The sequence below is a fragment of the Triturus cristatus genome, chromosome 6, assembly GCF_964204655.1.
Source record: "Triturus cristatus chromosome 6, aTriCri1.1, whole genome shotgun sequence".
NCBI classification, from domain to species: domain Eukaryota; kingdom Metazoa; phylum Chordata; class Amphibia; order Caudata; family Salamandridae; genus Triturus; species Triturus cristatus.
This window is the reverse complement of record NC_140589.1, coordinates 1,830,293,850-1,830,307,455: the sequence shown is the minus strand read 5'-3', so window position 1 is coordinate 1,830,307,455 and position 13,606 is coordinate 1,830,293,850. Positions and strand designations below refer to the sequence as shown.

The 13,606-nt window shown below is 42.3% G+C and overlaps 1 protein-coding gene across 3 annotated transcripts in view; it reads left to right on the top strand.

Annotated features, from left to right (window-relative positions):
* LOC146822122 (uncharacterized) overlaps positions 1–13,381 on the top strand; it is a 517,517-nt gene extending 504,136 nt beyond the window's left edge. For all 3 annotated transcript variants that reach the window (XR_014963236.1, XR_014963235.1, XM_085613223.1), the window contains 2 exons: positions 4,684–4,768; positions 12,658–13,381. The gene's annotated coding sequence lies outside the window, so the exon portion shown is untranslated. The remainder of the gene's footprint in view (positions 1–4,683; positions 4,769–12,657) is intronic.
* Positions 13,382–13,606: the final 225 nt, after the last annotated feature.

Genomic DNA, 13,606 nt, shown 5'->3' with positions numbered 1-13,606 from the left:
TTTGATGTGTCATGCCATTTCTCAGGCTAAAAACCACATGCCTTTGGTTACTATTATGTAGCCTCTTCATGATGTTTGGTATTTTTTCGCACCATACAGATTTTTTCATTTGGCCACTTAAAGCCCAATTGGGTAGCATCGTCGGAAAACATTTAACATTATAACTTTTTAATTCATCATTTCCATTATGTTCGATTAACACATGGCAATCTTACAAAATAAAGTGTAAAGAATAACAAAAAAAAATCATTAATTGTACTGTATTATTTCTTAGACAGGCTACCATCTCTTACATCATTTGTGGCACCATTTTACCACATTTCTGTTCCAGCATTTTGTAAACCTTAACAATCGTTGCCCTAGTGGGCAGGTGTTTCAGACTCACTACTTAATCTTGGGCAACCTCTCTTCCCTGGGGGAACTTATCATGTGAAACAAAAAGTTTAAAAAACAAATCAACAAGAAAAAAGATTATATAAAAGACAATCAGTATAAAAAACATGTCAACAGATGATCTCCCTTGATCAGCTACTTGGAGTCTTACGGAAAGGGAACAACAACTAAATTCTCATTTCGCTATACCTCCAAATGTATCGCTAACTCTACACTCATCTTGGGTCCCCCTGGGTCTATAGTTTCCAAATAGTATATTCAGATTCCAGTCTATGTAGTCTCAAACAAAGGTCACCCTCTCTCTGATGTTTACTTGCCTTGTCCAGACCATAATATCACATAAGCGTCCAGCCTCCCATATGTTTTTCCTGAAAGTGACGGCCAACTGGGTACTTAGTCATTGTTGTTGATGGCCCTCACGTGTTCTAGAATACTCTTCTTAACTTGGAAAATTTTGTTCCCAAATGTATCTTCTATGGTCTGTTCTACAGGAACTATATTTCCTGATTTCATATGATGTTCTACTTGGATTGTATTTGCATGCTTTGCAGTTGTTACAGGGAACGAAATCCATGGGTTATTTATTTACCTAACCAATGGCACTGCACTCTCGTCTGAAAATTACTCTGGACCACTATATCTCTGATGTTTTTACTCCTGCATTAGATGATACTCCGTGTTCCACCCACGTGTGCCTTAATTGTCCCTTTAGCTCTTAAGGATTTCCCGATTGTTTTGTTAAAATGTTAGCTACACATCCAGATTCCGTATTAAAGGTAGTAGTGACCCTGACTCTGTTGGGATCTCCTTCCTGTTTCTTTGAGGGTGTATTTCCTGGCTCCCCAGGTCCATACAGTTTGATCCTTTCTGTTGCTCTCATTAGAATCCTATTTGGATATCCCCTAGCCTTAAACCTTTATACATAGAGATTGACAAAGGCTTCTGCGAAGCCAAAACGCGTCTCTCGTATGTCTGGGTCGAGGGTGACCTGAAATAATAAAAGAAGCCATATTCCTAACAGCCTGATGTCCGTGCCTTCTTCCTTGGAAGCATCTAAGGAAGCGGGATTGTGTGTGTGTGTGTGTGTGTGTGTGTGTATGTATATATGTATATATATATATATATATATATATATATATATATATATATATATATATATATATATATATATAGTATAACATTTGTATTGTAGGTTGCCTCAGCACTTTTAGCTGTAGCCCAATGCGTGTCTCCACCCCCCCTTTTTAAAATTCCCTTTTTAGAGACACTACTTAACATATTTTCTTTTAGTTTCCTCCCTGATCTTGTCCCATGCCTTTTTTTTTTCCTGGATCATATTTTTCAGTAACAACATTCCACTATCTACAGTTATCCAAACCGGTGTTCATGTGGCCATCAAAACATATATAATATCGCACAATGGAATTATCTTTGCCAGATGCCTAGGACTGTTGAGCTCCATCCTGTTTATCTGGTTGGGCAGGAGCTATGAATGGCAACTTCACCCCCTCAAATGTCCCTCCACTACTAAATGAGTCTGGGGGATACCCCAAGGGAAAAGGGGAAGTGAATGACGTAGAAGCCCCTGGTCGAAATTCAGGATATCTACACCTCTTGTTTTGCCAGTAGAGGTTTGATAAACAGCAGCACCGACTCACACCTAGCAACGGAAGAGTATAAGTTCGAAACAGCACTGTTCTAGCCACAAGAATATTGCAAGTGTGCAGTGTTAATGCCTAAGTTAACACTATCCTGTTCGACTTCTCTCTTTGTATTATTGAGTTCTGGTTCTTCGCGTCCTAATGAAACCTATGTATGCAATGATCGAATTCTGTAATGCACCTAAATCATTACACTAGACCAGGGTCAACATCTTTTTCAGGAAATTGTTCCACCTCAATTCAGCCTGCTTCTTCATGGGACTTAAGTGCAATTGTTCAAACAGTCCCTGTTACAAGAGCGACAAGCTTCATACTCCTTTCTTTGGTTGATTTTGTTTTGTGTGGTTTTTTTTGTGGGTTTTTTTCTCTTTTTTTTAAAATTTTTTTTTTTTTAAAGTTTTTTTTGTTTAAATCAACTTTGAGCCCAATTTAGAGTTTGGCAGACAAGATACTCCATCGCATAGGCGACAGAGCCAAACCCTTGGTCTGTTGGCCTCCTTTAGAGTAGGGGCACAGTCTAAAGAGAACTTCCTCTAGTGGCCACACAAAAAAAGACATCAAACTTAAAATCTGGCTCTTTATTTTCAATTATTTATGATAAATTGTGCAACAGACCATAGCACAGTAATGCTCCATATTATATTTCTAAGTATTAGTAACCGAGTTTTACCACAAGAATCCCCATAGACTTGATCAGTCTGTACTTTCACCATATGCAGACTCCATCATTTAAATTTTTCAGCAAACCTATACAAGACAAAAAGGAATATGCAATCTTTCATTAGGAAGAAGTGGGGCGGATGGGGAAAGACAGGCAGAGTGATGATGAAAAATAAGTAAAAGGGAAGGAGAAAAAGGGAGCCGGAAACAAAGTAAGCATCAAAACAGGAGGACATCTGATGCTATGATGGCCAAAAGATGTAAGCCAACAAGAAAGCACCCTATACACATCTACAGGCTCAAAATGCCTGCAAGAAAATTCAAGTAGTTACATTAGTAATGCAATGTGCTACATTTAGCCATCACCACCATCTATTTCAAACATAAAACACCGTTGTATATTGTCTAGTGATCCATATGGCACTTAAGTCTGGGTAAAGACATAGGATTTACCTTCCCTGGTCACCTTAAAGTGAGCTGTATACAAACAATGAGGCAGCAGCTCTCAGACGCACAAGACTTTTGAACATCTCTTGAAGATCTTGCCTTTTGGTTTTTGTGCTTGGGCTAAACCTAGGAAAGAAATCTGTTTATCCCCATTTGCAGAACACCTTTTAAGCACTAAGCTTTCTCCAAGATCGTGTCTGTCAGGATTGGGTCATTCAATGTCACTATAATGGTTCCTCCTCCTTTATCTTCTGTGCAGCCAAAAGTCTCAATTACAATATTATAATTTTTTAATCAAGTTTCTTCCATCATGCCCAGGTGTGGAGCAATGCTCTGTTAAAATGACTCTGTTGCTGCCATCGCCTTTTTGAAAGGGAGGAATAGTGGGGAGCCTAGAACCCTCACCTGGGATACACGCTTGAGTCTCCCATGTCTTCACCTGATCCAGCAACAGTAAAACTTTGGACGCCCTAGGCTGAAACTCAGCTTGGGTTCATGAGTCAGATTCCACATGATTAATTTGGCTTTTCCATATATCTAACCACAGAACCCAGCGTCTTCAACCCATCTCCATTCCTGATATTTGGGTCTCAAAACATCCCCAAGTAAGATTCTGCAGCCTCCCTTGCCCATTCCGCTGTGTCCAATTTCCTCACCTTCCTATCAAGGTCAGCCATCACTCCTTTTATATCATCCTCAGGATCTTCTATAGCGAAGTAGGGGTCAAGTGAATTCACATCTCTCTTCTTCCTGTATGCCACTGGGGCAAAAATGATTTTATCTTCTTCTGTGACCTCTGTCCGACATATTTATTTTCATTTTCTGCATTATAGTACCTTTGCTGTGCAAGCACACCGAATGAGGACTAGCTATCCATATGGGTTTGATATCCATGTCACTCCTCCTGGGCAGATACTTCCTCCATGCCCACACCTCCACCAGTCAGGTCAGTGGGCTGTGCAGTAATTCCAGCCCCGGTTAAGCTAGTGTTTGGCATCTGCTTTGGAAGCGACCTGCACCACAACAACTGCAGTGACGCTCTCCGGGTCCATTACAGGCAGCACTCTGGCTCTGCATATTGCATCCGGCCATCATCTTGTCACTTTGTTTCTGATGGGCCACCCATTTCAGATCCAGTATGTCTGCCATCAAGACCCTCCCATTTTGCAGCTCACCACCATATGGGGCTCAATTGGAGCCCATCTCTTTAATCTTGGCAGAAAGAGTGCCAAAATTTGCGTCTGAAGCCATAAGGCAAAAGCGCGTCCAAAGCTTAGAAAAAGGCATCCATCATACCAGCCTCTAAGTCTAAGCCCTACCCCGACTCCTTTTTTTTTTTTTTTTTTTTTTTTTTAATGCAACTGTTCTTCATATACTAAAGGTCTTGCGTAGGTTTAGTCTTATGTGGGTGTTACTTTCTGTATACTTATTTGAGCTATAATATGTCCTAGTATTTATGCATATCTATATATATATATACCGAAAACCATGACTGACTGTTTCTTTCACATCTTTTATATAGGTTCTGGATGCCGGATTTCTGGTGCCACGTGACTTGAAGAATGATCCCTTGACTATTGGGAGCAGATTGGGACAAAGGCAATAAGGCAAGTGTTCTTGCAACATCGGAGTCATTGTTGTCATGAAGATACCCGTCCAGTCGCAATTGCTTAGCAAGGCAAATGAGAATCTATCGCAGCTATACATACCACTGTTTCACAGAATGTTTGCCAAGGTTTTGAATTCTCATATGATCTCCCATGAGAATTTCAAATAGCCCAAGAACTTGGAACAATTGCTATCCCCCACCTTACTGAACACCTTGAGAGGGCTCCTACTCCCAGCTGCTCAGTGGGGTGCACAAAATGTGTGGTTCCTGCCACAGCACACCAGGCCACCCTTGGCCACTGCTCCCTCCCTGCTTACACACAGGCTGTCCAAATGGGCAATTTCTGGGTCAGCGAACTATGTGATTTTTGGGGGGGCTGAAAAAGGGTAGGTGGGCTGAATGGGCAGTACCTGAGGAACCCGTGGGGAGGAGCTGGCAGATCATTAGAGGCACTGGAATTAAACATACAATAAGTGTGAATTGATTTAGGCTGTAATTTTTGATTTTTTTTTAAATGTTGATTTTTTTGTACGTTGTCAGTAAGATATGGGCAGAATTTTTCTTTTCATTGTTTTTAATGGTTTATTATGCATGTTGTTTGCGGTATTCTACCTTTTCTATGTGTCATTACTTCGTATTACCATTACTGCGCATATTTTAGTTCGCAGATGCCATTACTTAGCATGCATTTACTACACATGTTCTATTACTTAGCATGCACACTACGCATAATGGAGTTACTATGCAAATTAAAGTTTTGGGGTACAGGGGTATTTTTAGGGGTCAGGGTTGGTTAGGGTTTTGGGGTGTTGGGGGTATTTTTGGGGTTCAGGGTGCATTTAGGTTTTGGGGTGCTGGGATATTTTTAGGGGTCAGGGTGGGATATGGTTTTGTGGTGTAGCTGGTATTTTTAGGGTTCAGGGTGCGTTTAAGGTTTTGGGGTGCTGGGGTATTTTTAGGGGTCAGGGTGGGTTAGGATTTTGGGATGTAGGGGGTATTTTTAGGGTTCAGGGTGCGTTTAAGGTTTTGGGGTGCTGGGGTAATTTTGGGGTTCAGGGTGAGATAGGGTTTTGGGGTACCAGGGTATTTTTAGGGGTCAGGGTGGGTTAGGGTTTTGAGGTGTGGGGGGTCTTTTTGGGGTTCAGGATGCTTTTAGGTTTTGTGGTGCTGGGGTAATTTTAGGGGTCAGGGTGGGTTAGGGTCTTTGGGTGTAGGGGGTAATTTTAGTGTTCAGGGTGCGTTTAGGTTTTGAGGTATTGGGATATTTTTAGGGGTCAGGGTGAGATAGGGTTTTGGGGTGTAGGGGGCATTTCTAGGGTTCAGGGTGCATGCCAGGGGTAGGTTACTATTACGATTAATTTTTTGTTTTGACGTACCAATAACTCGTTGTAATGGTATGCGTAATAATTAACTGCGAAGTAAAAGCATTTTTAATGTATCTGTATATATTTGCGAAGTAAAAGTATGCACACTAAAATCATGCGTAGTAATGGTATTTGCGAAGCAAAAACTTCGAAGTAAATACCTGCGGAGTAACGGTATTCTAAGTAACATCATATATTCGTTGTTTGCGCTATTGGGAATTACTGGTGTAACGACCGAGCCTAATGTGTGAAGAAATGTTGTTCCAGATCCATGGTGCATTCCCTGAGCTTTCTTATCTTTTATTATTTTCCCTTTTTTACTACTTAGTTTCATGTGCAGTCGTGATACTTTATTGCATTAACTCCAGAGATTGTCAGTTCTTCTGTCAAGCAGAGTCCTGCACCATTTTGCATCCGATCGAGGAAGATGTTGGGGCAGTGAAAGGTGTGCAAGACTCTCTTCAGTAGGGCAAGAAAGGATAGAACGTTGCCAGCAATCAAATGGGAGGGGTCCAGAGCCAGATGGTTGTTCTGAATTCTGAGCCCAGGAGGTTGGATTTTATTCCCTTAAAAGGGAGAGCTGGTATCAGGCTTTCTGATTTTCTTGTGTTTTTTTCCCGTGACCTGGATTTTGAAGCAGCTGTCTCTGTCGATAATGTATGCTAGTGTTGAGTTTGTGGAGAGTTTTGCTGTGGAACAGTTCAGCTAATTGGTGGAGAGCTATTCTTGGATCTGGGATTGTTTGGTGTTGTCAATGAAAGTACACTCTGCCATGTTCAAATAAAGGTAGGCTCTTGAAATCAAGACTGATATAACGGCAAGGCAGCCTCCGAGTGAATGGATGTGCTTCATCGTTACTGTAAATTCAGGGTTTAGCTTGATGCCTTTGGTACATGAAAAAGATTACAATTCTTTTGCTGCCTAAATGATGTAATTAAGTAGATATGGGGTCTCACTTCCCTGATGATAAAAGGAGAACCAACTAAGAGTATACACCTAACACTACTAGAACCATCTTACTTTACAGTATTTCTATATTTGTTTTCACCTGTATATTTATCTCTGTTATGTTATGTGTATTTGTTAAAGTGTACAATCGCCAGCGAGGGTGTCCTGGCGCTAAGCAGTTGTCTGTCTAGCTTTGCCTATGGTTGGTTGGTTAATTTACAAGCCAGGTCACCAGCTTCTTGTTTAATTCAAGACAAGAGGAGGAGGCTTTGGTGTTGAGTGGGAGGTCATTCCATACTCTAGGAGTGATGTAAGAGAACGCCCATCCTCTTGATCTGGTTCTGTGTATGCGTGTGTCAGTGGAAGTCCTGCGGAGTGGGGGTGGTTGGTGGAAGGAGATACAGACTGTTCAGGTAGGTGGGGCCTGAGTTGTGTTAGTGCCTTGAATGTGTGTGTTAGGAGTTTTAATTGAGCATGTTTGTGTACCTGGAGTTTGTGTATTTCATGTGGTGTGATGTGAGTTCTGTGTGGGGGATTGAGGATGAGTCTGACTGCCGAGTTCTGTGTGGTTTGCACTATTCTAGTGAGTTGCTTTGTGGTCCTTGCGTAGAGGGTTCTCCCATAGTTCAACTTGTTGGTGACCAGGGTGGGAGTGACACTTATTATAGTGTTGCTGGAAGCCATTTGAAGATCTTACTCAACATCTTCAGGGTGTGGATGGAGGATGCAGTGGCTGCATTAACTTGTGTGATCATGTCCAGTTTGCTTTTGATGATTATTCTGGGGTTCCTGGCTTGTGTTCTGGGTGTGTGAGTCCGAGTTTGGCCGGCCACCAGTTGGAGTCCCATGGAGAGTTGTCGCCGAAGATCACTGTTTCTGTCTTGTTGAAGTTGAACTTGAGACAGTTGGCTTTCATCCAGTTAGCTATTTCGGTCATGCAGGTAGTCAACTTGTTTTTTGTTTTGCGTGTCTTGTCCAAGAGGGAGAAAAGGAGTTGCTTGCCATCTTCACAGGATTTATCTATAAATGCGATCCTATGAAAGTTCAATGAACCTGTATAATTTTTATAATACTCGTATACAAACGAAGCAGTTTACTTAGGAACTCCATCAATAATGTTTCAACCTTGATTTAAGAAATCTGAAATATTTTTCAACCATGTATACAATATTTGTAACAAAGCCTACATTGATATTTGTTCTTTTTTTATTCAAGACCTCAGTCCCAGTAAACCCAACCGGAGTTCACTATTCAAGGTTCTTACTACAAGTTCTGAGATTGCCTCAATCACTCTAGCCCAGGCCCATACATTTAGGGCACTCTGTGGAGGTTCCACTGAAAATAGGTCTATGTGTAGGAGATAAATGATGTATACAGTTGAATTGGGTGTTTTTAGCATATGGTTTCTTTTTTTTTTTTGAAGATATTTTTATTGAGCATCCCATGAAGAGTATACTTACATCTTACATTAATTTATCATACTGGACACATTTCTAAAAAGTCAGTGATCTGATATTGGGTTCACGAAGTCCAGTCTCCCCATCTGTGAAATGCAACAGTTCCAGCGATGGCAATAGTTATAAGCGAGAGAGGTAACCAAACCATTACCCCCTGCAGCTTGTACCATTCCTGCTAAATGCATATATGTAATGTAATGTAAATTGATACTTGTATAGCGCACTACTCACCCGCAAGGGTCTCAAGGCGCTTGTACGAATACCGCTGTGGAACCCATCCCGGCTTTCCCTGTGAGGCGTCCACTCCTGGGCACCCCCAAGGTGGAGGCCAGGCATCCTTAGCGTTGTGGGGGCCGTTGTGGAGATTAAGCAAGCTATTGCCCAGAGTTGCAGATATCAATATAATACTCATTTCAACCCCTTCCCACAACTACCCTCCACCCACCCCACCCAAACAAACAAAGAACCTATATGCTGCTGCTTGGCCGAACCACCCCCGCCGATGTACCTGCGTCAGGCGCTCGCCAAGCTCAAATACCCCCAACTAGGGGTCTGTACCGAGGGGTGGGGGGAGGGACAGGGAGGGAGGGAAGGGCACGGGAGGGAGGCAGGGGGGGAAAGGAGGAAATGAATAATAGGGGGGGGGGAGCCGGCGTCAGAAGGAACACAGGAGGGGACCGTGTGCACAGGAGATGATGGAGATCCCTATCAAAGAGAGGGGCCTACAATAACGATACCTACTCAGGGCTTCGGTCGCCATGCATCCACCTGCTTTTATGCATCCGCCCCACTTACTCGCATACTATTTTGTGATACTGCTAGATCTAAGGCGCCTATCGCCTTGAACTGTTCCATCAGTTGAGCCCAGACCAGCGATATCGGTCGTTTTCTCAGGCCCCTATACTAGCATATGGTTTCTTGATACTCTTTTTACCAATTCTAATGCACCCCCCATCTGCCTATCAGATAGGTCCATGCCTGGGCAATTTGTCCTTTAATCCCTGGCAGTCAGGTTTTTTCCCATTTTCTAGGAGTTCAGCATACTATATAAAACTCTTATTGCTTTCCCACCACTCTCAAGGGTAAGTAGATGGAGCAAAACCCCTCATCCTGGGGTCTTATCCCGATCTTGACCCCACAGCAAGATAAGCTTGAGTGCCCGAGCATTATAGGTAAAAAGTTGGCCTGGACCCAATTCATATGTTTCCATAAGATTCTGGAATGACCACAGTATACTATGCTCCTAGGTGTCACCCAATATCCTCTCCCTCATCTCTAACCATGGTTATTTATCATGATTTGCGCCACATGGTTACGTTATGGTAATGCAGGTGCGTGTGGCATGTCTTTGTAGAGGTCATCCGTCGATCACTCTATATCATTCCCAGCAACCTTTAGCCATTACTATCAGCTGTGTCTGCTTTGCAGGTACCAACAAAGGGTTCATCTAAAATTGCGCCCCTCACTCTTGTGCAGTCACATACAGTTAAGTATTTTCTTCCACTACCATATTTCCCAGACATCTCGTGGGTCACTGCAACTGGGCTGCTGCAAAATACAGCTCGTAGTTCAGAGGTCCCAACCCACCTTTTTCCAAAGGGGTTTGAATACTGGACAAGGCTCCTCTCCTACTGCCTCCAGCCCAGATCAGGTTTGACGAAGTGCATGTAATCCCTTAAGGAATGTGTTTTTTTTTTTTTTTTAGGACTACCAGTAAGGCTGAAAGTAAGTGTAGCAGCCTAAGTGGTACCAGCATCTTAGAAATTGCCACCTGGCCAAGAGGGGAGAGCAGTAATGCAATCCATGGATTGCATTGTTCATAATGACTCATCTCAAGTTATTCTTAATTAGATTGTCATCCATGTGGTAATCCTGTTTTCCCAGATATTTAAACGTGTCTGGTTACCAATTAAGTCTAGTGGATGCCAATTAATCTGGTGAGTTGCCAAAGTCCGTCTTAAGGGGAAATAAACAGTATTTCCTCTAGTTTTTTTAAAATCGGGACATCAAGGTCAGGAGAATCTCTACAAGGCTACGAAGATAAGCGAGTGTTGTCAGTATGCATAGAGACCATATGCCAACTTTCTGCTAACCTAATCCCCCATTCGGATCCCTTCTGCCGCAGTAAACGAGCCAATGACTTCATGGTCAAAGCAAGGATTAAGGTGGATGGGGGACTCTATTGCAAACAGTGAACCTTACACCATGCTGATATAGTCAAACCAGTCCAAACTCCTGAGAACAGATTCCTGTAAAACAGTTGGGCCCAACCCGAAACTCCAATCCCATGCCCATTCTCTGACGTACATAAAATGAGACCAGGTTCATGTGTCAAACACTGTCTCTAGAGAAACTGCTAGCTGCAAATCGTTCCCCCTTCAGTCTGTATCCATCAAATGAAGCAACCGTCTGAGGTTCAAAAAGGTATTTCTCCAAGGTATGAACCCGTTTTGGTCTGGGTGCAGTAGCGTTTTCCAGATTAAGGATAGACGGTAGTCTGCAGGACCGCACATCCAAAGAATCTTGAGCTTGCTTGGGGAGGACCACAATGAGCGTCTCTCTCATGGACTCTGGCAGAATCCCCTCCTGACGTGCCGAAAAGGATGTGACTAATATTTATGGGGTAAGAAAAGTCCCATGTGTTTCATAAAACGCCACAGGAATTGATTATTCCTGGAGTCTCTTTTCTCGCTATTTGGGCAATGGCTGCACTTATTTCTTCTAGTTGGATTGGTTCCTCTAGTGACTGACCCTGCAGGTTGTCAACACAAGGCACAGGAATGTTGTCTAGATAAATGCGCAACTCAGATTTTCCCACTTCCAAAAGGCGGGTTATATAGAGATCTATAATATTCACTAAATATGACATTATTGTTATTTTGTAAGTTAACAACTCTCTTTAGCGGTCCTGATAGCACCAGTCAAGGTCCTAAGAACCTCCGACTTTATCAGCCATGCTGGGAACCTGCCAGCCCTATCTCCCTCTGCATGCTGTTTCACAAAATACTCTTTATAGTCTGCCTTTCCTACCCTGTTGTGCAAGTCCTGGAGTTTACGCCCCAACTGTGTGAGCTGTTGCACTATTTTGGGGTGGGTAACTTCTAACTGTTCAGCACAACGAATGTCTACTACTAAAACTATCTTAATAACAAAATGAAATGTTTTTTCTGTCTCCTATTGTCTTTAATTCTTGTTTCTGAAATTCTAGGGCTGTAAGCGATATCATATTCAGATAATTTGTACCCCCCTGTCAAAATGTTAACCGGTGCCATTATATGTCCCATGCGACAAGCATCTTCAATTGGATTTGAGGTTGTGAGCCAGTGTCTCATATGTTGGGTCGATGTACTATGCAGCCATACTGGTGTTTTGGATCAGTGTGCGTTTTAAGAGGGTTTAATTTGACATTGGAGGGTATTAATGCGAGTGTAAACGGTAGCATGCCATAAGTAATCCCTCATGGATGAAGGCAGAAGAAACTCCAAAATATTGTGGTGCTGGAATGGTGGGTCTTACAGGTACATGAGATATGTGTATCACCAGGTAAAGGTAGGAGGAATTCTCGGGGCAGTAGCACAGGCCTATTTCCTGTGAGTATATGAGAGGAGTGCAGGACACAGTAAGGGAGATGTGCATATTTGTGTTGTTTGTTACGCAGACCTGCATTGCTTGACTAGGGATATGTGGCTCTGTAGGCTCAAAGAATAAGAAAACAGTTCATTCATACAATTGGAGCAATCCAAAATGTACACTTGACATGAAAGAAACACAGATTCTCTAGAGGACAAGTATAAAGGTGTAAAGAGGGCACAGAGACCAAGGCCAAGTGAGGGAGGGACATCTGGTGAGTGCATAAAGTAAGTGGGTGTAGACTACATCTTTTCTCAGACACCATCCTGTCAGATATTGGAATAATTAAGGGTTTAATATGCAGCTGTATTGCACATTCCACTCTGTTACCGCAAAGGAGGAAGCCCCCCCCCCAGCATTATTGAAGCTATAAGAGTAGGCTAAGGTAGGGTGGCCGGTGGTGGGTCTTGCTTAAATCTAGTATGGAAGGTTACTATAGCTTAGAGAAGGGAGATCTTCAAGTTGTGATCAGTGTTTTTATCCTGCAGACTTCTAATCCGTGGCTGATCCAAGAAAGAAAAGGAAGCCTGTAGTGGGACACGAGAGAGGACCGTGATAACGAAGGCCAGAGTAACTATATCAGGAGCAAGCAAGCTAATGGAGATCTTACTTTCCAGCCAGAGAACATCCTGCAAAGACTGAGGACAGAGTGAATAAAACAGGTTCAACCCGTTGAAATGTGAACTGACTTGCAACTGTCAACTCTGTTACCCTCATGAAGGTTAAAACAATTTAATTCTGAGTTTAATAGATCGTAAATGTACGTAATAAAAATGTCATTTAACAGTAAAACGTATCTACATGATCCCATTTGATAAGAGTTTTTATGCCTCGTTCAGCTCTTAAAGAATGTGGGCTTTGTAAGAAAATACATTGTAACTTTGACAAAATTATACTTTAAATGCAATGTTATTGTTGAGTGTAATATTCTTGTAACTTTTAGAGGCACTTGCATCAAAGTAGTTTGCTTTAATATTTTCTAGCGTTGTTGGATAAAATCTCTAATAATGGAGTCTGTCAGGACAGCTGATCAAAAGCAGCTGTTCCATGTTTTCTAGATTTATTCTTGTTACTTCCTAGTTGCCTTTGTATCAATATATTTTAGTTCAATGATTGTGAAGAAAGGCCCTCCTTTCCCATCCTTCCTTGGAGTGTTGGGCTCTGAGAGGGTAGGGCAGCGCATTCAGCTAAAATAAATGAGTTTGATATAAATTTGCCTCCAGGGAAGTTTGTACAATAGATCTCACCTGGTGTGCGTGAGTGTGCGTTCTATGAATATTTAGAGTTCCTGATTAAAGCACGTGATCAGCTTGGGCTGGGAGTGAGCAGGCTACAGCCTAACCAAAGACCTCGCATAGTCCTATCTCAAAAAACCAGCAACCCAGACACAAATATTGTTTAAATAACACCTCAATTGGACCCAGGTACTGGATGAAG